This window comes from Protopterus annectens, chromosome 5.part0, assembly GCF_019279795.1.
Source record: "Protopterus annectens isolate FY-2018-M chromosome 5.part0, PAN1.0, whole genome shotgun sequence".
NCBI lineage: Eukaryota > Metazoa > Chordata > Ceratodontiformes > Protopteridae > Protopterus > Protopterus annectens.
In genome coordinates, this window is record NC_056735.1 from 1,064,425,789 (window position 1) to 1,064,452,789 (window position 27,001).

Sequence of the window (27,001 nt, forward strand, 5' to 3'; positions counted from 1 at the left end):
GCAGATTCTCCTGTAAAAGGTGTTCAAGGATTTGTTTATGAATACATTTTTCTATAATTTTGGCAAGGGGGGTTAGTATAGCAATGGGGTGATAGTTGGAGGGATCTGTAGAGTTGCTTCCTTTGTGAAGGGGAATAACATAGAATTTCTCCCATGTTTTAGGTACAGTGTTTTCTAGGATGGCTCAGTTGATAAGTATGGAGATGGGGTAGGCAATAGCATTAGCAGCAATTTTGAGAAATTGAGGGGTTAAGTTGTTAGCAGATGGAGAGCATGGCTTAAATTTGGAGAGACGTGATCTGATATATGCAGTGGGGGCGAGTTTCAGGGAGAAGGTAGAGTTGGAGGGGGTAGGAGTGGGGTTGGTATCTGGAAGATTTGCATTGTTATTACTAGTTAGATATTTGATAGAGTCGAAGAAAGTGTTTAGAAGAGTAGCCGTATTGAGGTCTAAGCTATTTGGACAAGGATTAGGAATAGTGGGCTTACGTGGGAAGAGAAGGTTATTCATATTGTTCCAAAATACTCTGGGGTTAGAGTGAGGATTATTTAGTGATTTTTGATAGTATTGTCTTTTATCATTATTGATGTGTTTTTTGGTATGGTTCCCAAGTTCACCATATGTCTGAAGATGAGTTGGCAGATTAGTTTTTTTTCAGATCTTCCAGGCCCTAACTCTTTGTAGCATAAGAGTATAAGTAGGTTGTGATAGTCAGGGTGAGAAGTTAGTTTTAGTCTGCTTTTTCTCATGGGGCCAGTAATGTTTTTTATTTATTCTTTATTCTAAATTTTTTATTTATTCTTTTCATTTTGTTCACCAATAAATGCAGATACCTTACAAAGTAGAGTGACTATACAATAAATAACAACATACATTTGAATTTACACAAAGGTATAGAAAGACTAAACTAAAACCAAACAACAGGATTAAGAAAAGCAGAGAAAAAAATTAAAATAAGGGATAACATGTCCATGTCACATTGACTAAACATTTCTATTAATATATACAAAAATAACCACAAATTTCACATGATGCCTACACCATTGTTACAACAGAAAGGATGGGGAGTATGGTGCTTCCAAAGAGTAAGAATGTAATGCTTTCTAGCCATATACCTATACAGGACATGTATACACACACTTTATATATAAATAAATATATATATATATATATATATATATATATATATGCTCAGCCTTACTTGACATCTCATCTGCGTCCAAGTGCCATTACAATACATCGCAATAGTCCAGATTTTTGCCTCATACTTTTGGCCTGTTCCTCACAGAATTTGTGGTTTTCTAGCAATCACTGAGAATCGAAGTCACTAAGTAATGATGTACGTTTATGTTTTAGACTTCATTTCCTGCAGAAAAACTATGCTAACACAGATCCTGTTATTCTAGCAACCTTCTAAGTTATAAGAGCAATATTTACATCTGTCCCTATTTTGGCCCTTTGTTTCACCATTATTTTAGGCTTTGTCCAGATTTCTTGATCCAAGAGGTTGAGTGGTATGATCAAAACAACACTGCACAATATTCCAAATAATTTCTATTAGCATAAATGTTTCTTCCCATCAGTCTGGTCCCAGTGTAAGCATGTTTATAGTAAGTTACTTACACTGAGAGTGTCTTTCATTATGAGAGCAGCCTTGCACTATGAGAAATGCTTTTGAAATCTGGTGCTTAATGTCAGTTCCTTATTAAATGCCTTTACTATTAACTCCTGTTTTTATGAGATGAAAGAAACTGTATAAAACTGAAGAACATTCAAACATGTTTATGTTGGTTATACTACCTATTTAAATGTCAGTGATTCAGTGGTGAAGAAAAAAACAAAAAATACGGTTTTCACTGAATCCCTTTCATTTGGTCTTGCTCTTGGTTGCCCTTCCTCTGGTACTGGAATACATGCTACATCACCTGCTCCATACATTACAAGATGGGTTGCAAACTGGCTGAGTGACAGAACCCACAGGGTCAGAGTTGCTGGCGCCATGTCAGACTCAAAGCCTGTCACAAGTGGTGTCCCACAGGGCTCAGTCCTGGGCCCACTCTTGTTTGGCATCTACTTTTCTGAAGTACAAGCAAACACAGGAGGGTTATGGCTGACAAAGTTTGCAGATGACTGCAAACTGGGCGCCGTAGTTGAAAACACATCCGACACAGATATCCTTCAGAAGGGTCTCACAGAAACGGATAACTGGTGCCAGAGCCATGGCCTAAAGTTAAATGCCAAGAAATGCATAGTCATACCCTTCGGGAAAAATAAGGTTACCCCTAGCTACCATATAGGTGGCAATCCCTGAACACAGAAGAAGTTATTAGGGACCTGGGAACCCAGGTTGACAGTAGCCTTTATTCGACACTCATATTGCTAAAGTAGTTAGGAAGACCTTCTACATTGCCCACCTTATCATGAAGGGATTCACATCTAGATCAAGGGAAGTCATAGTCTCCTTATACTCATCACTCATCAGACCAATGATCGAGTACAATGCCCCATTCAGAATGTATCTGACCCGACACTTGCAGCAGCTGGAGAGGCCACAAAAGTTCCTCACCAAAAGGATAAAGGGTCTCAAAAATCTGTCTTATGCTGCCCGACTGAAAGAACTCCAGTTATATTCAGTTGCTTACCGCTTGCTCAGAGGTGACCTATGCCTGACATACAAGGCCATGTCAAACCCAGATTTGATGAACATGCTTCATCTCAAAAAATCTAGATCCCTCAGAGCCACAAAGGCGGGAGACTTAAACCTCAACACGGTTATTAATAGGACGTGCTGGAGGGATAGATTCATCACCCAAAGACTCCCTATGCTGTGGAACAAAATCCCAGTTTATGTGAGGCAGAGCACCTCGCTGGCCTTGTTCAAGAGGAATCTTGACCAATGGATGGGAGATCGCAGATACACCCCAGGGGTTACCTCAATGTCACTGCTCGACAGAGGCACAGCAAAATAATGGGCATAGTTTCTCCAAACTAAAGGGGTGGCGTAAGCCACAAAACTATGGGCTAGGCTTATGAATGCCCTTGGGCAGATAGCCTAGTATTAACCTATGAACCTATGAACCTATGAACCAATCCATCACTCTCACCGCATATCATTCCTTATAAATCTATGAATCCAAGTAATCATATATTGTAATTGTGGACATTTTAGGTGGAGAGGTAGACAGCCAGGCCTATGACACTACATGATGGCATTTTGAAATAGCAATCTAATTCTTCAAGAAGGCTGTTACTATAAGATCCATATTTTCAACATCTAACTCTGTGTGATTACTTTGTATCTGGAGTGACTTCCTTCTTCCTCTTGGCCTCTGTGTGTCATTCATAATTATGCAAGAGTCCTTGATTTTGACTTCATGCCTGTGCCTTGTAACTTGCTGTGACACCCCAGCACTGGCCCAGTAATCAAGGAGCCTCAATCCTCACCACTGGCAACAGCTAGAGGATGCACACACTGGCAGGATGTCAAGTACAAAAACAGTAAAGTGCAATTTCCCTGAAGAGCAGACAGAGACCACAGTCAGTCTGGGACTGGTTTCTTCTTCTTTCTCCAGATACCCAATAAGACTCCACACTGGCTCAGCTATAGGGTTGAGATCTCAGCTAAGTGGTCATGCCAAAACCTCCAGCACTCTCTCTGTCCAACCAGTGCTTCGTGTCTCTGCCCAGGTAGCTGACACACACACACACACACACACACACACACACACACACACACACACACACACACACACACACACACACTTTCAAATTTGAATTATACACACATACACACACACACACACACACACACACACACACACACACACACACACACACACACACACACACACACACACACACACACCCCTAGGAAAGGCTGGCACAGGTTTACTAGCTATGCTCACTTCTGCCCATATTATAAGGTAGTTATCACTGCCACCAACCACTCTAATCAGCTACTCTAGGCCCTTAACAAAGGGTGTCCAATCCTACTGTGTAATGTTACTAATAATCCAAATGGTAGTTTTGACCAAGTGTCAGGCTATTAGGAGTGGCCTGTAGAGTGTCACCAAATACATATGCAAGTATGCTAAGAGCTTAAATATCTCTCACAAATATCAGCCACTATGATAAGTTTAAATATATCTAATAATAAATAACAAAAGGACAAGACACTACTCAGTACATCAACACAGAAACTTCAGAGTTCAAAATCACAGGAAATATTTTAAAACAACATTGCAGGACAGTCTCAACTAAATACAGAAAACATCTAAACTAATCTTTGCTATATTCCTAACTATATCTAATACATTAGTTACTTACTATTAGGAAGGCAAGTGCAGATGATGATGATGATGATGAATGGATGTTCTTGCTAGGTCCAAGACAAAATACAAAATGCACAGACTCTCTCTCTGACAGAGTTCTTAAATTAATACCAAATATTACTGCTGGGTTAGCTTGGATGGCATCACTTTTTGTCACCTGACTTAAGTTCCCAAGCTAAACCAGAAACTAACAGAATTTCACATCTCTGTGCTAAAAATACATATCTCTAAGATGCTTGCTCAGAACTGAAAGTCATAAAGTAATAAAACAGGGGTGGGAAGGTGGCCTTATGGTTGAGGTGTTTGCCCTGCAAACACAAGGTGTAGGGTTTGAGTCTCAATAGGGATAATTGGCTAGGCTTAAAATGGCTTGCAAGGGCAGTTAGCCTAGTACTAATCCATGAACCATGAACACTTTCAAAACAATGTAGAAGGGACCCTAGTTCTATACATCCTGCCTCCTTGCAGTTTATACTATTAAAACATACTTTGCACAGGTATAAAGTTTATATACATTTCTGTTCTTTTCCAGTAGGGTACACTGTGGACACATTCTTGAAGCTCAGTACTGTACAAACCTTGTTCAACACATACTTCTGTACCAGTAGTTTAATATACACATAACATATAGTTCTGTATAAATCATATTAATATTCATAAATGACAGAATTATTTAAAAAATGCCAGATAGCTGGGCTGGCAACATTTCCCTATATCACACTTGTGAGTTGCACCATTGCCTATCAATGATAATGTATCTACTCTGGATGTGTGGGGGTGACAATGTATCCAATATTGGCATTTTTATTGAGGACTGAGATCTTTTTCTCTGAAGAGACTATTGTTATCACATTTTTCCAAAATATATAAATAGGTATAGGTTCATAGGTTCATAGGTTCATACTAGGCTATCTGCACTAGGGCATTTATAAGCCTAGCCAGAGTGTGTTTGGCTTTTGCCACCCATTTTAAAATAATTTTTCTATGCCCTTTTTTGAGGTTAGTATACTGTGCCTCTGTCTAACAGTGACATAGAAGTGATACCCGGGGTAAACCTACGATCTCTCATCCACTCATCAAGATTCCTCTTGAAGAGAGTCAATGAGGGACTCTGCCTAACCTGGACTGGGATTTTATTCCAGAGTGAATGGAGCCTCTGGGTTATGAATCTGTCCCTCCAGCATGTCCTATTTATTTCAGTGCTGAGGTTCAAGTCTCTTGAGCGCATAGCTCGATGGGATTTGGATTTTCTGAGGTGCAGCATGTCCATTAATTCCGGGTTGGACATGGCTTTATATGTCAGGCACAGATCGCCTCTGAGCAGGCGGTATGCCACTGAGTAGAGCTGGAGTTTCTTTAACTGGGCAGCATATGGCATCTGTTTGAGCCCTTTGATCCTCTTGGTGAGGTACTTTTGGGGTCTTTCCAGTTGCTGTAGGTGTCTGGTAAGGTACATCCCAAAAGGGGCATTGTACTCAATTATAGGCCTGATGAGGGATGAGTAAAGAGGCATGATGACCTCCCCTGATCTAGATGTGAATCCCTTCATGATTAGGTGGGCTATATAAAATGTTTTTCTAACCACTTTGGCCACATGGTTGTCAAATGAGAGATTGCTATCAATTTGGGTCCCCAGGTCCCTAATTACTTCTTCTGTACTTAATGGATTACCACCTATGTGGTAATTTGTGGGCACTTTGTTTTTGCCAAAGGGTATGACTATACACTTTTTGGCATTTAGCTTGAGGCCATGGCTCTGGCACCAGTTGTCTGTTTCTATGAGGCCCTTTTGAAGGATGCTTGTGTCGGCTGGAGTGTTGATTATGGTACCCATTTTGCAGTCATCTGCAAACTTGGTCAGCCACAGTCCTTCTGTGTTGGCCTGTACCTCCGAGAAATATATACCAAACAAGAGAGGTCCCAGGACTGAGCCTTGTGGGACGCCACTTGTAACTGGTTTGGAGTCTGAAATGGCTCCAGCAATTCTAACCATGTGGGTTCTGTCCTTGAGCCAGTTTGCAACCCATCTAGTGACATAGGGGGTTATATTTAAGCTGGTGAGCTTATCTATAATGCCCAAGTGGGGTATTGTATCGAAGGCTTTTGCGAGGTCCAGGTAGGCTGTGTGGACCACCTTCGCCTCGTCAATGGCCTTAGTGACTGTTTAAAAGAAATCAGCCAGGTTTAAGAGGCAGGATCTGCCCTTAGCAAAGCCAAACTGGGTAGGATCCAGTGTCTGTAGGTCCCCAATATCTTTATTTATGAGGTCCATGATGATCCTTTCCATAGCTTTGCAGACCAAGCTAGTCAGGCTTATGGGGCGATAGTTTCCAGGATCCGTTGAGGCACCACCTTTGTGGAGAGGGACCACTGTTGCTGTACGCCACTCTTTGAGTACATATCCTGTAGTAAGGCTGAGACTGAACAGTAGTTTTATGTTTGGGTTTAGCTGTATGATTATGTAGTATGATTATTCTTAATAATTTATTCCAACCTTGAACTGTCTTTTCATTGGTGAGGTTGACAAGAAGGTATTTTATGTCCTGCTTTAATCAAAATTACAGTCAATGGACTTACAAACCCTTACTATTATGGTTTTAGGTCATACCACAGTAAAATATAGGCTTCATTAGGGTAGTGCATTATTACATTACGGTTAGAGATCAGTTTTGCTATTCTGCTTTGGTTTCCTTTGATCTTTCTATGGTTTTTGACACTGTCAAAGGAAAAATAACTTCAAAATGATCAACACATGGCAGGTTCAGGTTAAGGCACTTTAATCTTGCAGCAAGGAGACAAAAATGTGCTAATACAGAGTTTGTCTAACTAGAATCAGGAAGTGAAGCTATTCTTATACATTTCTTACAAGACATTGCCTATCAAGCTGACGTAATAAATCTCAAGTTCTTTCAATATTATTTCACAGCAGCTGTTTGTCCATGATTTTCTGCTGGCATATCAGGTTTACAAAAAAACTTCCTAAGAAAAACAACATGGCCTTGATGACCATCGGTCAGATACAACTTCTCAGTATGCAATGTTACCATTCAATGTACTATGGCTAATTGGAACACAAAGCAAGTACAGCTTACAGTTCATTTCTTCAAGCAGTCTTTGTTTTATGTATCTCTTCTTTTCTGCAGCTGTGCATGTTCTCATAACACGAACAGAGCTGATTGTTCATATTCAATCACATTATAGAAAACAGTATTGTTCTATTCATTCACTATTCATTCATTTTCCTGACCTAGCAGATAATTATCTGCTTCTCAGTACATTTCCAAAAGCATAAACATGAATTTTGCTGTGCTAGCAAATACTAGGTCAGAGGGCATCTTGCAGTTTCAGAAAGCATACTGCAGTTTGAAAAAGCATCTTATAATTTCATACAGAATTAAACTGTACATAAACTAGAATGAAATGTGTTAATTCTTTTAGATTCTAATAAGCACTAAACATATACATTAATACATATTTTTCTAACATTTCCGCCCTGTTAATACTTTTTATTCTATTTTCAAAAGCATAAACAGTTGCTTCTTCTCCTAACCTCTTTCTGTTCAGAATTTGCAGTTAAGAGAGTCATTTAGTTTAAACTTATGAAAGTGCTTCATTTTTCAACAGTTCTTCCATTTCAGTACTTTGATATAAAGTTTCAGAAACTGACATGTCTATAAAATCTTTGATCAATCTTTTCATGCAGGGAATGCCGCAACAAACACACACTCCTAATAGGAGTAATCCCACACAAATGGCAATCAGGATGTTCATTAGGATGCAACCACACCCCCCCCAAACAAATTCTGGAAAAAATCCATCAGTGGGTTTGGGCCTGGTTTGGTCATGGCAGACACTTGTTGAATCACCTCAAGATGGTTGTTTATCTCATGCTGGTTGTCAGGAATATATGAACAGCACTCCTCATTTATTAAAGCACACGTACCACCTTTCGCCGCTAGGGTGAAGTCAAGAGCCATGCGGTTTTGAAGCACCACAGTTCTCATAGCATTCACTTCATTAGTCATTAATTCTAGAGTGGAAAAAGTTGCATTACTCATTACTTCGAGAAGTTTGGACAGTTTTCTCAGCTCCCAAATCGATTTCACTGTGCCATATGCAGGGGCTATACCTGCCCACGATATAATAGTGTCACTCAAGTCCATGTGTGTCAGTTTATATTTATTTTTTACGGAGTTATGGTTTCTCCAGCCTGCTTCAATTCGTCCCACTGGTTTTTTGGGCCTTCTGATTGGATTTCCGTTTTTTTCTGGTGACCTCTCTGACATTTTGGATTCTTCCCTGAGGCAAAACTGCAGTGTGTCATATGGCTGGAACCAGGTAATCCAAAAAACAACTGCCGGACCAATTCTCAGGTAACCATTTGTATGCTTTTTTCCCACAAACAAAATAACAGTTCTCTACTTTAGTATTTATATACACTTGCCCTGCATGAAACATTTTCTTATCAATAATAGATAGTTGTTTTAAAAGAAGATGATTACGTTGTACCTCATCAACAGTCTTATGTATCGAGTCAAGATATGAGTCATAGTTTGCATCACAAATATAACCTGCATTATTGGCTTTGGTATAACATTTGTAAGGAGCAGTCACATTACAATTACTCCAACCTACCTGAACAGTATAATTTTTGTAAAAACACACAATTCCCTTTTGTGTAACAGGTAGGTACAATGCTATTTTGTCTTGTGATTTTACAGTTGTAGTATCAAAAATCAAATTTTCCCAGGTCTCATTGACCCCTAGGGGGATAGCAGTCATTAATCATCCCCCGTATGCTGTTGGTATAGCTGTGCAGATCCAGCAATTTGAAACATTAAAAGATTCAGCATACACATATTTAATTGCTTGGTAAGTGTTAAAGTTCAGATGCCAGTCTATGAGTGATTCACATTTATTCAGTTCAGCTCGTGTGGCTGGAAAAAGGAAAGGCCACAACAAAAAGATTAATGTCATCAGTATGGCCAACAGAATGATCATGCAATACTTCTGAGGTTGTTCAGCATTCCTATTTGTTCCGTATCTGGACATTTTGTTCTTGTGTAACAGCAACAAGTTTTTTGTCCAGGTCAAAGTTTTTAACCAATTTACAGTGTGTCAGATGAATCCAGGATGCTTGCTCTGCGATCTTGACTGCAGTGGGTGTTGACAGTAACACTTGGTATGGCCCTTCCCACTTCAGTGTAGTCCAATTCTTCCTCTGAATTACTTTCACCCAGACCCACGTGCCTAGGAATACTGCTGCTTCCGATGGTCTGGTTTGTTCTTTATCTGAAACAGAATTCAACTGCAAAAGTTATTTATTACTTAAAAGTCATCTCATATACTCTGCAAGTGAACTGTCAGCCTCCTGGTCTGCAGGCATGAGAGGTTTCCACTGAGGTATATAATATGCCCTCCCAAACAGTATTTCAAAAAGAGTTAACCTCTTTGCATTTGGAACAGTTCTCATGCTCAACAGTGCCAGAGGCAGGCAATGCACCCAGTTCTTTTGTGTCTCACTAATCAATTTCCTAAGTTTGTTTTTCAAAATCCCATTATGCCTCTCTACTAATCCTGCGGATTGGGGGTGGTATGCACAATGGTTCTTTAAGGAAATTCTGAAGTATTGGCTTAACTGTTGTATAGTTTGATTTACAAAGTGTGTGCCATTGTCACTGTAGATCTTTTCTGGTATGCCAAATCTAGGAATAATTTCTTTAACAAGGACTTTTGCAACAGTAGCTGCATCTGGATTTTTGGTCGGAAAAGCTTCCACCCATTTTTAAAACATATCTATAATGACAAGACAATACTTCTTATTTTCACATTTGTTTAGTTCTATGAAATCCATACAGATAGTATGGAACGGGTACGGTGGTGTTGGGAAACTCCCTTGCTTAGGCTTCAATGCCCTTTGTGCATGATGCTTGTTACAAATATGGCATGCTGCACAAAAGTTTTTTGTGTAGTTTGTAAATCCATATGCAGTGAACACTCAGTTCACTAACTGTACCATTCCCCCTGTTGAGACATGGCACTGCCCATGGCTCAACAAAGATGCATATCTAAAAGTTAGACGGCAAAATCGGTTTTCCTTCTTTGGAGATGTACAGCCCTTTCTCAAGAATTGCTCCTCGTTTTATCCATTTCTGTTTTTCTATTTTCATAGTAAGTGTCTGCATTGTTTTCAACATTTCTAAATCTAAAATCTCAGAAGGTTGTAATTCCTCACTCAAAAGAAATACTTCTGAAGCTGAAGCTGCCTGCTTTGCAGCTGTATCAGCTCTCGCATTTCCTTTTGAAATCCTATCCTGTTGCTTTGTATGAGCTACACATTTACAAATAGCTACTTTCTGAGGTAACTGAATGGATTCTAACAAATCTCAAATAAATTGCACATGATTAATCAGTTTACCAGTAGATGTTATCATTCCTCTATTTTTCCACTGCTGCGCAAAAACATGTACAGTAGAAAAAGCATACTGGCTGTCAGTAAAAATGTTCACACATTTACTCTTTGCTAAGGTACAAGCCCTTGTCAAGGCAATCAATTCTGCTGCTTGTGCAGATAAGTTGTGTGGTAAAGACTTTGCTTCTAAAATCTCAGTATCAGAAACTACTGCATACCCCACTAGGTTCTGTCCTGTAGGACCCCTCCTGCATGAGCCATCCACATAATATGTCACCTCGGCATCATCCAAAGGAACATCCATTAGATCTTTTCTAGGCAGTGTCTTTTGCTCAATCTCCTGCAGGCAGCTGTGTGATGTGCCATCCGCAGGGGTCGGGAGCAAGGTAGACGGTTTTAAAGTTGTACATCATTCAATTGTCATATGAGGTTGGCTCAAGAGTATAGTCATACAGGAAATATGTCTAGGAGGAGAAAGATATGCTACTTTTTCTTGCAGTAAAATAATTGCGACTGCATGAGGCACTCTCAATGTGAGAGGGTGGAACAACACTACTGAGGCCGAAGCCAGTACTGCCATTGCAGCTGCAACTACTGCTTGTACACAGTGGGGCAGGGATCTCGCCACTGGGTCCAGCTGTGATGAATAATAAGCTATGGGGCGTTGCTTATCCCCATGTTGCTGTTTTAACACTGATCTCATGTAACCTTGCTTACAATCTACAGTTTGGAAAAAACGTTTATGATAGTTTGGTAATCCTAAAACTAATGAGGATGCTATCAGTTGTTTCAGTTTGCAGAAAGCTGATTCTGCTTCTGGTGTCCATTGTAATAAATCTTGTGCTGCCATAGGCTTCTTGTATATCAAGTTGGTCAGTGGAGCAGACTCCAAGGCATAGTTTGGAATCCAACTCCGACAGAAATTAGTCGTGCCCAGGAAGGACATAATTTCCTTCTTGGTAGTCAGTTTGGGTGCTTGTAAAATTGCTATTTTCCTATCTTCATCTAATGTTCTGCCTTCTTTGGATATCACATATCCCAGGTATTTAACCTGCTTTCTCCAAAGCTGCAATTTGTTTTTGTTTACTTTATGTCCTTGAGTGGCTAGAAATTGTAGTAATGCTACGGTATCTTCTCTGCATTCTTGCTGGGTGGGGGCTGCCAGCAGGATATCGTCTACATAAAGTAAAACTTGGCTGCCTCTTGGTGGACTAAATCCCACCAAGTTGCTTGCCATCTCCTGTGCAAATATTGTTGGACTCTCACAATACCCCTGTGGTATTCGCATGTATGTATACCTTTTCCCCTGAAATGTAAATGCAAACCAATGTTGGCTGTCAGGGTGTATCGGTATCGAAAAGAATGCATTGCTAATATCTACCACAGAAAAATACTTCTGTTGAGGCTTTAAATCATTCAATAGGGTGTGTGGATCTGGCACCGTAGGTGCTCCAGGTATTACTGCATCATTTACAGCTTGTAAATCTTGGACCATATGACATTCTCCGTTTGCTTTCCTGACAGGAAATAAGGGTGTGTTACACGGCAAATTGGGAGATTCTACCAGTACTCCTTCTTAAGTAAGGCTGCCATTATAGGTTTGATTACTACTTCTGCATCCTTTCTTAAGGGATACTGTCTTTTTTGAGGTCTAAATGCTGATTTTGGCGTAATAGTAACTGGTCCTGCTGTACGAATTAGTCCTACATCTGATTTCCCTGTTGACCAGAGAGTTTCTGGTATGCTCCATAAAGCTTTTTCTTCCTCTTCTAGTAAGAGTGCTAATCAGCTGTCTTCGCTAGACTGCAAGTGTACAGCTGGGTGTGTCTGTGTTATCCAATTTAAGTTCTACTTCTGTACTCCCTGTTCTGACAATTCTAGCTCTGTCTCTTTTTCCCACATTGTGACTTATTCTCCAAGGTCTGCCCATTTCACATTCTTGTCCTTAGTTAAACTAACATGTGGTAATCTATTAGATTTGTAGAGTGCAAAGAATTCCTGGGGCAATGAACAGCTAACTACACTGTTCCCTTCTATGTCCCAGTACAGATTACGTAATACTAATCTGTTTGCATGGTTTTTGAACAGTTCTTGCTCATATTCCTTATCAGGTCCTGGTGTGCTACAATAATACAGCGTACAGTGCAATAAATGTTATTTATTGGTGTCAAGGGAGGGGGACTTACTGATGGCTACATTCATCAGTTCTTCGGTTACTGCCCCTGGACTAGTCATGACTAAGTCCTGGCTGTACCAATAAAATGTTTCACCCTCCGGTCGCACCACAAAAGTATCCATTTGTCGCTGTGCTTCCATACCCTGCATAGTTGGTACTACTGCTATGCCAAATATCTGCATAAGATCCCTGCCCAAAAGATTTACTGGGCATTTTGCAGAAACAGCAATTTTGCTTTTCTGGGTCATCCCTGAAACAGGGTCAATTATTGCTATGTTATCGGAGAGTGGCTCCCGATACAGCTGTCCATTAGCTGCTTTCACTAATATGTAATCAAGTGATTCTGAATTTTCTGGTAGTTTGGAAGGATTTATCAGGGTTTGTGAAGCCCCTGAGTGACACAGGAATTTAACTTCCCTCCCCTCTACCAGAAGTGTAACTTCCGGTTTTGTGTCTGCTAAATAGAGCTCTAGGCTCAATAATGCCAAATCTAAAATTTCACTTTCTTCACCATCTGTGATTTCTTGTACTTCCTCTATTTCTTCTATCACATCCTGTACTCCTTCTATCACGTTTGCATTTGTCTTCCCTTGGTTACTCCCTTCTAGTGATTCTTGACTATCATATAGTCAGTCCTCACCCTCCTTATCTTCCATGGCTACCTTCTTATTTTGCTTGCAATCCCTTGCTAAATGTCCCTTTTTTCCGCACTTAAAACATTCACCCCTTTTCTTTCTTTCTTCAAACTCTTCTGATCGTTTATCAGATTGTTTGTTTCCCTGGGCATTTTTCTTGCCCTTTTTTCCTGATTGTACTACAAAAACTTCTGCTCTGTCTTCTACAGCAAATACTTGGGTTTTCTTTTTACTGTTAAAAGGCCTTTCGGCATGTCTAGCATATTCAAGTAGTGACTGTAATCTACTTGTGCGATGGTCTACCATGTGCTTTGTAATAAAGCTGCTTATGGGCAAAATACTGCCTTTCAAAAATGCATTCTTTAATTGCTGCTCATATGGGCAATCATGTGTCTGGTCTTCAGGTACCTGCATTCCACAATGGTTATTAAAACACTCTAATAATCTAGCATAATATCTGTCAACAGTTTCACCTTCCTGTTGAATGCATTGATTAATGCAAGTCCAGTCTGCTCTCGGTTTCCATTTCTCAGAGATTCGGTCTGTTAGACCTTTCACTCTGTTATCCAGTTCTGTGTTGCTATGTGGGAGTGGCTTGTGTTCTGCGTCACGGGGATTCCAGTTGCCACTGATCATGTGCCAATCTGGACCTACGATTTGTCTGACTACTTTTTCTACTTCTTCTCCATTTAAATGATAACTTAACCTCATGCCCTGTAAGTCTTCTAAGAATTTTCTAAAATTAACTTTTGGATGGGGAATTCCCTCTGTGGCTTTCCGGATGTCTTCTGGTGTCCACGGTCTATATACTAGGAGAGTCGGGTCCTGTCCTGCTTATCCTGCCTGAGGATTTGGTACTTCTATGAGTGGACATATCTCTTCTTCACTCATAGCTCGTGAATTTATTTGATATAACTCAGTATCCCCTCTTAAGTTATGTGTTCGAGACCTAGTCTCGATGGGATCCCTGACATACGGTATTGGCTTTGCAGTGGCAGCCGGGTATAGCAGAGGTGGACCAGGTTGTCCACACACTTCATATTGTGGTGCGGGAAGCGGAGGGGGTGGAGGGGCTGATGCTATTACTAAATTATTGTCTTCTTTATCTAGAAACATAAATTATTACTTTTTTGTTCCCTACGGTTTGCTTCCTCAATCCACCTGTGTGCCTGAGGACTGCCCAATTGATGTTGCTTTTTTACCTGACCTTTTGCATTGGTTTTAAGCTGCTTGACAAGTTTAATAAGCGAGGATTTTTCTAATTTGCCATCAAATTTATATTTATTAACCCATTTTGTGTAGTATCTAACACTGTCGGCACGCTGTAATTGCATATATTTTGCATCTTCGGTTAGCGGTGGGTCTTGGGAACTTTTCGTGCACTTATTACCCATTTTTCTGACTGTTAAAAGTGTTACGTAACCCTTCTTATTTTTACGTGGTACCATGACTTTCTGTTTCACAGTTTATCTAGAATAACTGTCTTACCTATTCTGTTTCCCTGATCTATGACAAGACTGCAATCTTTCTGTCCCTGACTTGTAAAATACAAATCTCCTGACAGATGATTTAAATCAAGTCCCTGATCTAAAACAGAAAAAAGGTAAATCTCACCTTACCTGAGCCTCCATGATTGACCGTCTCTGGTTCGTATACCAGCTCGTCCTCCAGTCGCAGATCAGAAAAGTGGCTGGCCTCTATTGAATGACAATTCAGTCTGAGGTCTTTCAAAGCAGAAGAACTGATGTGGTCTCTTCCCCGTACGGTTTCATGCCACCTGGCCTATCTGACCTGAGGCGAAGTGAGAGTTCCGGTCCGTAGGACCAATCTGTCAAAGGAAAAATAACTTCAAAATGATCAACACATGGCAGGTTCAGGTTAAGGCACTTTAATCTTGCAGCAAGGAGACAAAAACGTGCTAATACAGAGTTTGTCTAACTAGAATCAGGAAGTGAAGCTATTCTTATACATTTCTTACAAGACATTGCCTACCAAGCTGAAGTAATAAATCACAAGTTCTTTCAATATTATTTCACAGCAACTATTTGTCCATGATTTTCTGCTGGCATATCAGGTTTACAAAAAAACTTCCTAAGAAAAACAACTTGGCCTTGATGACCACCGGTCAGATACAACTTCTCACTATGCAATGTTATCATTCAAGGTACTATGGCTAATTTGAGCACAAAGCAAGTACAGATTACAGTTCATTTCTTCAAGCAGTCTTTGTTTTACGTATCTCTTCTTTTCCGCAGCTGTGCATGTTCTCATAACACGAACAGAACTGATAGTTCATATTCAATCACATTATAGAAAACAGTATTGTTCTATTCATTCACTATTCATTCATTTTCCTGACCTAACAGATAATAACCTGCTTCTCAGTACATTTCCAAAAGGCATAAACATGAATTTTGCTGTGCTAGCAAATACTAGGTCAGAGGGCATCTTGCAGTTTCAGAAAGCATACTGCAGTTTGAAAAAGCATCTTATAATTTCATACAGAATTAAACTGTACATAAAATAGAATGAAATGTGTTAACTCTTTTAGCTTCTAATAAGCACTAAACATATACATTAATACATATTTTTCTAACAGACACCATTGACCCTGGTTTTCTGATTGATCATTTGCAGTCTTAATTGGTACCTCTATCTATTGTTACTGAATGGCTTACCACCAATCTTTTATACGACATAAACGAGCTGACTCTAAATTTGTACCACACCATCAATGAATCGTATTAAGTACAAAAAAGCAAGGCACAAGACTACGGCACCACGGCACACAGTTCTTAATTAAACACTCATAGTAGCTGAAAAATGCTTTAATAAAAAACTGGTAAGCACTTTCATGATACAAGATCACTTCTTCAGACCATATACATTAACAATAAAACACATATACATTTAAAAAGCCATTAATTAAACATCATCCAATCAAAAACCACATTGGATACATTAGATACAAAGAATTAAAGGCACAATGCATATATATATAAGAACTATCTAGCAAGCTTTCTATCCTTTAGAACTGGCTTTAAAGGGACTGTCTCATTTAGACCAGCCCCTTTATGTGCAGCTAAACGCAAAATCTACCTAAGTTCTTTACCTTCAGTTTTGTTTGTCAAATCACTCATTCTTGGACTTTCAATAATATCTCAATGACCATAAATTTAAACCAATGATTTTCTCCTTCTACCAGAATGTGCTTTGCCAAAGCACTATAACTATAGCCCTTGTGGGCACAGTAATAATGATCCCTCATCTGCTCTCTAAGCTTTTGGTTAGTTTTTTCCTACATAGAACTAGCCGAAAGCTTAGAGAGTGGATAAGGGATCATTATTATTGTGTCCACAAGGGCTATAGTTATAGTGCTTTGGCAAAGCACATTTTGGTAGAAGGAGAAAATCATTGGTTTAAATTTATGGTCATTGAGACTTTTATTGAAAGTCCAAGAATGGGTGATTTGACAAACAAAACTGAAGGTAAAGAACTTAGGTAGATTTTGCATTTAGCTGCACATAAAGGGGCTGGTCTAAATGAAACAGTCACTCTAAAGCCAGTTCTAAAGGGTAGTAAGCTTGCTAGATAGTTCTTATATATATGCATTGTGCCTTTAATTCTTTGTATCTAATGTATCCAATGCAGTTTTTGATTAGATGATGTTTAATTAATGACTTTTTAAATTTATATGTGTTTTATTGTTAGTTTATATGGTCTGAAGAAGTGATCTTGTATTGTGAAAGCACTTACCAGTTTTTTATTAAAGCATTTTTCCGCTTCTACAAGTTTTTAATTAAGAACTGTGTGCCATGGAGCCATGGTGCTGTGGTGTTGTTCCTTGCTTTTTTTTACTTAATACCTATCCTTTGCACCATACTTTGATGACTGTCTTGGGATTAAGTTCCTGATTGTCAGTCTTTGTATTGCGGAGTCCCACAACGTCATTGATCTTTACATTGTGTATGCTCTCCTTGAAGGTTCTTGTTAATAGGATGGGTTTAGCACAGCATTGCTAAACTAATGTTGTTGTTGTTTGTCTTTCGGCATTTCCTGGTAAGGGGTCGCCACAGTGGAACTCCGGTCTGCTAATGATTGGCAGTAGATTTTTATGAAACGCCGAGGTGCCAGCTTGACGCCGAACCTTCAGCGAAGGCACGCCCATTTACGCACGCATGTCTTTCGAATGTTACCCAACCGCAGGGAGGACATGCAGACTCCACACCGAAGGCACTCCCAAGCTCAGCAAAGAATCGAACGGGAGAACCTCTTGCTGTGAGGTAACAACACTACTGCTGTACCACCGCGAGACTTCTAATGATAGTCAGATTTACCTGTCATTCCCTCAGGATCATATAGGTAGTATGCATCCACTTATGGATGATTTGAGGCAATTCATTTTTCACTATCTGTTAACAGATTCTATTTTAAGTTAACTAAGAACAAGGTCATAGATTGCATGCTACACTGAGGCATTCATCAGCTTTGTCACTTCCTTTTTTTTTATTTATTTTTTTTTTTGCAGTAGATTTGACTTTGTTTCTAAGGTATATGTCCTTGGTGCTATCCTGAAAAAAATTGTCTGTCATTTTGGATCCATAATTCTGCCTGGCAAAGTCATCTTGTTTTCATGACTGGATCATCTCCAAACTCAGGCATATAATGCCAGAAGATGAGCTCTCCAAAGCCATTCATGCTTTGGCCTCCTCTTCTCTTACCTTGAATTTTATAATGCCTTTTATCTGGGACAACCTGGCACTAGGTTATTTCCTGGTACATCACATCACAAACACAGTATAGTTATGCTACAGAACCTCCATTATCTCCTAATAATATCATATTGCTTTTCTGATGCTGGTGTTAGTCACTCTGTCTCAATGACTTGTGTTCCTCCAACCCTTATGAGCTTATTGTTGCATGCTGCCCTCCTCAGGAGGTACTTTTAGACTTTCAGCAAATGTTTTGGATCCTCAGCTGTGGTTGTAGGGTAGCCGGCACTCACACCTTTGCTTAGCAGGCGACACCCTTGAGGAACACATCATTTCAGTGCCTATGGACTTGTTCTACTCTGACATGCTTCATCAGATCACTTATGTTTATCTATTTGTGCTTACTTTTAATGAAAATCTTTCCGACCAGTTTGACATTCTTTTTCAGTGATTTTATTAACTGAAGTTTTTATCTTTTCCTTTTTATCATCTTTTATTTATTTTTTTTATTTTTTGAAAATGTTATTATCAAACACTGGTGTAGAACATAGAGAAAACATTCAATGTTCAATTAAACCAAAACGGATAGAACATATTAATCATTCATGACCAATGATAAATCTATTCGTTGTTAGTAAGAAAGCTATCCTGAAGAAAAAACATATTACAGGGTAAAGAACATTATCCAAACTACAAAAGCTTACTCTCCTACAAAACATGTTGCTATCAGGAGTGATTCCGGAGGGAGAAGAAAAGGAAAAGAGCAAGACAACCAATGGGAATAAAAAGCTTGGAATAAAATAACAAAGCGATCCAGTACCAGTTAAACTGTTTATTACAATTTATAGATGAACTAAGTGCTTTCACCCAACTATTCCATGGGTTTCTTCAGAGATAAAAGAACTCCTTCATCGTTCCCATTAAATACACATATCCATTAACCTTCATCCAATCACATAACTGCTCCAATTGTCAAGCAGTCAATTAATGCTAAAAAATCTCATTGTTTTTAACATTGATTATAAAATATATAATACATTTTAGTTGGGTGAAAGCGCTTAGTTCATCTATAAATTGTAATAAACAGTTTAACTGGTACTGGATCGCTTTGTTATTTTATTCCAAGTTTTGAGTGACAGTTTTTTTTTTGGGGAATAAAAAGCTATTCATGCTGCACAGGTTCATACTAATGCCTGCCCACAAAAAGTGAACAGCTTGTTGATCAGACAACCCAGAGTGATAACCAGCTTACAGAACCTCAGTATGTGTTACTTTACAAACCACTTCTCAGACAACCTATAAGAAGTGTTCCATTCACTTGCAATATATGGACTAACAGCTAAAGTAATCTACAGCAGCTGAAGCTTGCTGGTCTAATTATTTAGTGAAGGGTCTGTCTGGGAAAGCCAAATTGTATAATGCATCAGCCACCTGACATTCAGCACTTTATCTAAAATAGTCATGAATGAATTCTATAGTGTTTGTACTGGTGGGCATAGTCATAATTAATGCAATAACTTTAAATTAGTCTCTCGGCATATAGGGTACGCATTGGCAGAGTGGATTCCCTCTTAACCTCCGCTTTCATACTTTTAGTGATGTTTACCATCCTCATATTTTCTTGCTTGTTTTTTTACAGATGTCTTTAAATACAAATTTATATCATAACAGTATGGTTGGGCCTTCACATTCAATAGATATTGCTCTCTTCCCATAACAAACATTTTGCTTGCACATTACTTTAGGAGGTGGAAACTTCATGACAAACAGTATGTGATAGCTAGATCATAATGGTTAGTATGGTATATTTCCTGCATACTTGATGACATATAGCGGTGTCTGTGGTTTCTTGAGTGTTTTAGCCCAGTTCATGCACTACAGATCTCTTTTAGTGTGTTCACTGGTGTATGTACTATACAGATTAAATTACAGTTTGCTTTAGCTGCAAGCAAACCATTGTACTGGAGTTTTGACCTGTTGACATAAAATCATTTCCACAGGTGTAATGAAGGCTGAGGCATCATTGCTAAACATTTTTTTATTCAATTTAAAATATTGATGTCTTATAGTCACACTGGTGCTACATAATGTCATACAATATGCCATGTACTTCGATCAGTGCTACAAACTAAATTTGGATACAGCTATTTTATTTCCAAAAAAAAATGCAGAGCATCTTGCAAACGTTATTCAGCAAATTTCAGGTATAACCCATTATTCTATAAAAGAATGTAACTAATATTTTCTCCAACCTCTTTAGCCAGTATTAAAACAGCTTGCAATGGAATGTCATTATAAGCGTCCTGAGTTAGAAAACTTAAGTGACAGTAATTCTGAACTGAAAAGCCTTAGAACTTATTTATTCTTTTCTGAGCAGTGTTATGTCAGACAGAACCTCTTAGTCTAGTAATTATCTGGGAGAAACAAAACAGCTGTCTATGTCGAGTGTTATCTAATAAAGCATCTAATCATATTCTCAAAAATGAGGAAGTAGATGTTAAAGGAGTTTGGACTTTTTTTTAAAACAAAACTAGACAAACTTTTTATTAGATGGAAAAGGTATGTGCTTTGCTGAATAATCTATCATCACGATAGGATGTGTTTACTCGACTTTGTGCAAATTACCACCTGGTCTTGCTGTTAATTATTAACTACCAGGATTTAAGCACTCCACCTTCCATTCGGTGGAAGGTAAATATTTGTATTATGCAATACAAGGTGGTTACATTTATAAAGTAGGCAGATCACCTTCCTACTAAATGGACTGAGCATGAATAGAACATATGTTGGCTTGCAGTCTTATTTCAGGTGGAACTCCTATACTGCAGTGAGCAAGGGAAAGTATTATGAAGGAAGACAACTTCCTCGTGCATTTATATTTCATACAACTTCCTCATGCATTTATATTTCATACAACTTCCTCATGCATTAATATTACATACATTTCTATAAATGCATACATGTATAATATATATGTATGTGTCTAGGTTTCTCTATTAGCTAATCCTTCCTTATAAGGATGCATTCATAATTTAGATGATTTTTTGATCACCAAGTCATCCATTGTATACTTCAGCTGAAACTTTAGATTGTGCAAGCTTATAGATATAACAGCATCCAAGAATTTATGCTTTGCACTGAACAGACAATACTGTTAAAGTTTGTAGTGGTCATGAGCCATCAGGTTAGCCTTCAGAATAACCTAAAATACTGATTGGAGCCTTGGCAGAATGGATTCCTTTTTAGTTTTAACTGTTCTTTTTAAGGGGTACTCTGTTAGGTGATCTATCCATCCATTTAATCATTGTCTAATGCAAACATTATCTCATTCAAGGTTACAGGAGAAGTCCAAGCCTTTGCTAGCAGTATTCATGCATATGAAAAAGAAGTAGTACTAGACAGAACAGCATTCAATCTATGATACACCACACTGACACACGCGCAAGTACACACACTCTGACACACACACACACATAGTCATATGCACGTATGCCTATTTGGTAATTTAGATGACTAATTCACCCAAAGACAGGCCTTTAAGATATAGGTAGAACTGAAGTAGACTGCAAAAAGCCATGTGGAAATAAGAATGATATGCAAATGTCATATAGGAACTCCATCGCTCAGCAATTAAACCAGAGAACCAAGTACAACATTCATTGCACTCTTCCTCCCCATTACTTGGTGTTATGAACAGTAATACCTATTCCATGTGTTCATGTACATCCCAGGCCCTCAGTTCATGAAAAATTGATTTTAACTTTAATGTCATCATAACTGGTAATTCACCAAGCACTCCCCAATGTGGAATTACTGAACACATAGAAAAAAGCAGCCCTGCAGCTATCTATTCTCTGTATTTTTTAATTTACATTTCTTAATATTGCAAAATGTTTCAGTCATTGATTAAATTTGCATTATTGCAGCATATGAGCCTTCTGCGTTTCCAGCCAAGTTAAATCTAATGTGTTTATCAATAAGTAAAATGGTTCTGTAATAAGACAAAATAATTTATTGATATTATAATCCACAGTTATGTGCAAAGTGAAAATATCTTCCTCGTTCCACTTTCCATGTCCAAGCCAAAGAATAGTTTTCTAAAATTTTTTCTAGCCATTCAAATTAGCTGTTCGGTTATTGGTGCATTTTTATGATCGGTAAGTAACCATTGATTGGCTGTTTCTTCCTATGGAATGTTATGTGTGTGTGTGTGTGTGTGTGTGTGTGTGTGTGTGTGTGTGTGTGTGTGTGTGATATATATATATATATATATATATATATATATATATATATATATATATATATATATATATATATATATATATATATATATATATATATATATATATATATATATATATATATATATATATATATATATATATATATATATATACATATATATATATATATTAGTCACATATTGAAAGCACGAAAGTTACAAAGTGCGAAAGCTCAGATGAGCAAAAATGCTCCAAATCGAAGTTTGTTTTTTTTTCATCGCAGTACAGTGAAGATCGGAATATTTGCCTTTTCTTCACTGTAATGCGATCTCGGAGTTGGAATATATATTTAGCGGGGGGTTTGAGGGGCGCAGCCCCCCACAATTACATTTTAGATTTGCAACATTTTTGATCATCTGAGAGTTTGCACTTTGTACCTTTCGTACTTTTAATAGGTATCCATATATATGTATAATATATATATATATATATATATATATATATATATATATATATATATATATATATATACATATACATATATATATATATTTCTATAAGGTAGCATACCTTCAGATATATAAATTATTGAATATGGTGATGAGTCATGCCACTGTGACTACCAGTGTCATTTTCTTTAAGTCATCCATATTTAATCATATATCTGACATAATCTAGTCCATTATTAGTGCTGGCATTTTGTCAACAAAAGATGCAAACATAATACTGCCCAAGCTGGTCACAGACACTGATGGGATTGCTTTACTGCCATTGCTTTTTCAGTGTGCTGTTTGCTTGATTTGTTTGTTGTTGGCTGCTACTTCTGTTGAAAATTATGTTGGTGAGATTTACCCTCAAAGCTAGCATCTTTGCTGTCAGAGTTAGGACATTATTGTTGTATTTAAAATGAACTGGCAGTGAACTTACTACAAGTTTAGGACAGTTTTTTTTTTCCTCTTTTCTTTCCTTTCAGAACCTGTAGTCACTACATCTAGTACCAGCACTGCAGGAGCTCTGCCTGAAGGCCCAACTCCCAAAACTTTTCACTGTGAATTTTGTCATTGTAGAATGTCAGCAAATTTAAATTGAAGAAACTTTCTGTGTATTAACTTCAACTAGTTAAATACTTGCCTGCCTTTGCTGGAAAATGTCTTTGACATCCCAACCTCCAAAAATGTAGTCCTTACACTCTAAGGGTCATTTGCTAAGTTGGCCACTGTCCTTTCTGTTGACCAATAGACTACATCATATTTCCAGTTACTAAGTCATCCTAGCTGCCAGGTTTCTGCATTCAGGAAATGAAAGAAAACCTGTTCTACTTTGCACCTCTTGTTAATTGCTTTGTACTGGCTATAAACTGATTAATCTCTGTTACTATTTGACCTGAAGGCTCTACCTCAGCTCATCATCTATTCTTATCCTCCTTCTGAGCCGTTTGTCATCCTACCATGACTCATCTCTCCAACTCTGTCCCAACCAACTATTTTTACTTCCTTCCTACACTCTCCACATATCACATCAAATCTGTTTATTGACTCCTATTACCTTTTCTCTAAATATAGACTGGTTAACTCCATTTCATCTCAAACCAAAACAAAATTAAGTAGAAAACTAATTTCCAAAAAATAAGTGTTAATAATTCCAAAATATACATAAATCCTTCTAGGACCAGGCATTCACCTAATCCTGGCCCCACCTATCACAATGAATATCAAGATAATTCTCGTCCACACACTACTCTAACCCTACAATGGTCAACTCCCAGCCCCAGTAATCTAACTTTTGCTGACAAAAATGTTAGAGACATAAAAAATAAAGTTGCTGAGCTACATGCATGGAATGCCCAATATAAGCCTAATATTCTTGCTGTAACTGAAACTTGGCTTAAACCCACCATAAATGACTCAGGAATTATACCTATGTGTCTTAATTATTTAAATGCTTTTATGAAACTGTTTTATGTAAGCACTGAGGAAGGGGAAACCCGAAATCTTTGCTCTTTTGAACCTGTTTGAATCTGTTTTTATTTTATTAAATAAGTGAACATTTCTGTTCTTTGTTTTTTGATTCATATTCAGAAATTATACCTTCCAGCTATAATATCATCCATAATGAAGAACGGTGATGCTATAACTTTAATATTTCCCAACAACAGCCACATTTCCCATTATAGCAAACCAATACCAAAATTAAATTCAACAGATCTTTTTATTAATTTCCTGAAATCAAACAATTATAAACTAGTATGTATTACTGTTCTTTATATCTCTCCTGGTGCCACTGCAGCTACAGTGGAATATATCCTACACTGGATAGCCATAATACTTCCACAAGAGAAAAATAATACTAAGTGATGTGAATGTCAATTAGTTAGACATAAATTCTAACTCCCCTACATCCAGCATGAACTTATTTGGTTTCACACAACTAATTAATAGCTCCACAGATTATAGCAAATCATCAAATTCCACATTAGACTGGATTATTGTGTAATGAAAGGAGATACTGCCAGCCCATTTGTCTGAAATTTTGCAAAGAATTATATGTCATTTGTGAATATTGACATGATTCCTATAAAATGCTTGTGTTACAAATGTATTAGAACTGTATGTCATGTGTATATGTTATAAAGTGCTTGTACTTAAAATTTAACCACAGCATGTCCTACTGGAATAGCACAAAAATGTACATGTGCTATTCTAACTGTGAAAATGTATATATTTTAACAGTGGAAACTGGAACACAGGAGGTTAACTTTAGTTCAGCAAAACTTCAGAAAAAATAGCTGAGATTAAATTACTTTATAGGCTATACAACAGAAGATGATATCTTTCAGTTTTCAATGCAGAAAGAAAACACAATGTCTAAAACTATGGAGCTTTCTGCGTTGTCTTTAGGGTGAAGTAATTACTAGTTTTGAAATGTGAAGGAATGCAATTGTTTTATGACTTCCAGCAACTGCCAGAGATCTGAGGTCTATGTATTTTCACAGGTAGATGCTAAATACTGCTAGCTTCCAGCAGTGGGGGGGGGGGTGGGGGTTCACCTGGGATAGAGTCAGATAACAAGAAATTATGTCATTTGGCAAGCTATCCGAGCAGTAATATTTGAGATATTAATTTAAGAAGTCTTTTAGAGAGACACAGCATTCTTTATTCTGTCTTGGACCTGGCAACAACAGGAACCATTCACCACACATCTGCCTTGCTCTAAAAGTAGGTTTCTAGAATATAGTAACTCTCTTTGATACTCAGGAATATAGCAAAACTTAATTTAGATATTTTCTTCATTTATTTATTTGAAACTGTCCTGCAATGTTGTTTTAAACAGTCCCTGTGGTTTTGAACTCTGATGTCACTGTGAATATATACTCAGTATTTTCTTGTTCTTTTAATACTTATTATTAAATATATTTAAACCTTTCATTGTGGCTGATCTGTGTAGAGATGTTTACGTTTTGAGAGTACGTGCATATTTATTTGGTGACACTGTGTGGGCCACTCCCAATAGCATTGCTCTTGACCAAACTATCATTTGTATTAATATTAGTGTTACACAGTAAGTTTGGACACCATTTGTTAAGGACCTTAAAGTAGCTGATAATGAGTGACTGCTGGCAGTAGAATCTACCTTATAGTCTGGGCAGAAGAGGGCATAGATAGTAAACCTGTGCCAGTCTTTCTCAGGTGTGTGTGTGTGTGTGTGTGTGTGTGTGTGTGTGTGTGTGTGTGTGTGTGTGTGTGTGTGTAAATCAAAGTTCAAAGAGTGCATGTCTCAGCTAAGTGGCAGGAACACAAAACACTGGCTGGACAGAGAGGGTGCTGGAGGTCTTGGCTTGGTCACTCAGATGAGATCTCAACTCAATAGTTGCAGCAATAGGGAGTCTTACTAGAGATCTGGAGAAAGATGGAGAAATCAGCCCCAGACTGACTGTGCTCTCTGTGTGCTCTTAAGGGAAACTGCACTTGATACAGAGAGCTACATCTGGAAATACTATGTGCACTTGTCATCCTCCCAGTGTATGTCCCCTACTGGTGCCAATGGTAAGGACTGAGGCTCCTTGTTTACTGATCCAGTGGTGGGTCATTAGATGTTGTATAATATTTCACAGAAAAGTTGAATTAGTTTAGAGTTTTCTTTATGACATGAATGTTCAGAAAATAAACAGTTGTCTTGAGCTTGTATTTTAATATTCTGTAAAAGTAACCAATCTTGAGGATACAAATTATGATCATTTATAAGCTATTGAATATCTTTTGCTTTTATATCTTTAAAATATTGCCTAGAAATCAAGTTTAAGTGTGGAGACTTTATTAATGAATATTTTGTTTATACTAAATGGCCCGCGATAGTGGTGCTGTGGGTATTGTTGCCTCACAGCAAGACGCCCCATTCAATTCTCAGATAAAGCGTCTTCTGTGTGGAGGCATGCGTGAATGAGCATGCCTTCATTGAAGGTTGTGCATCAGGGCTGGTAACTCGGCACGTAAAAATCCACTACCAAACATTAG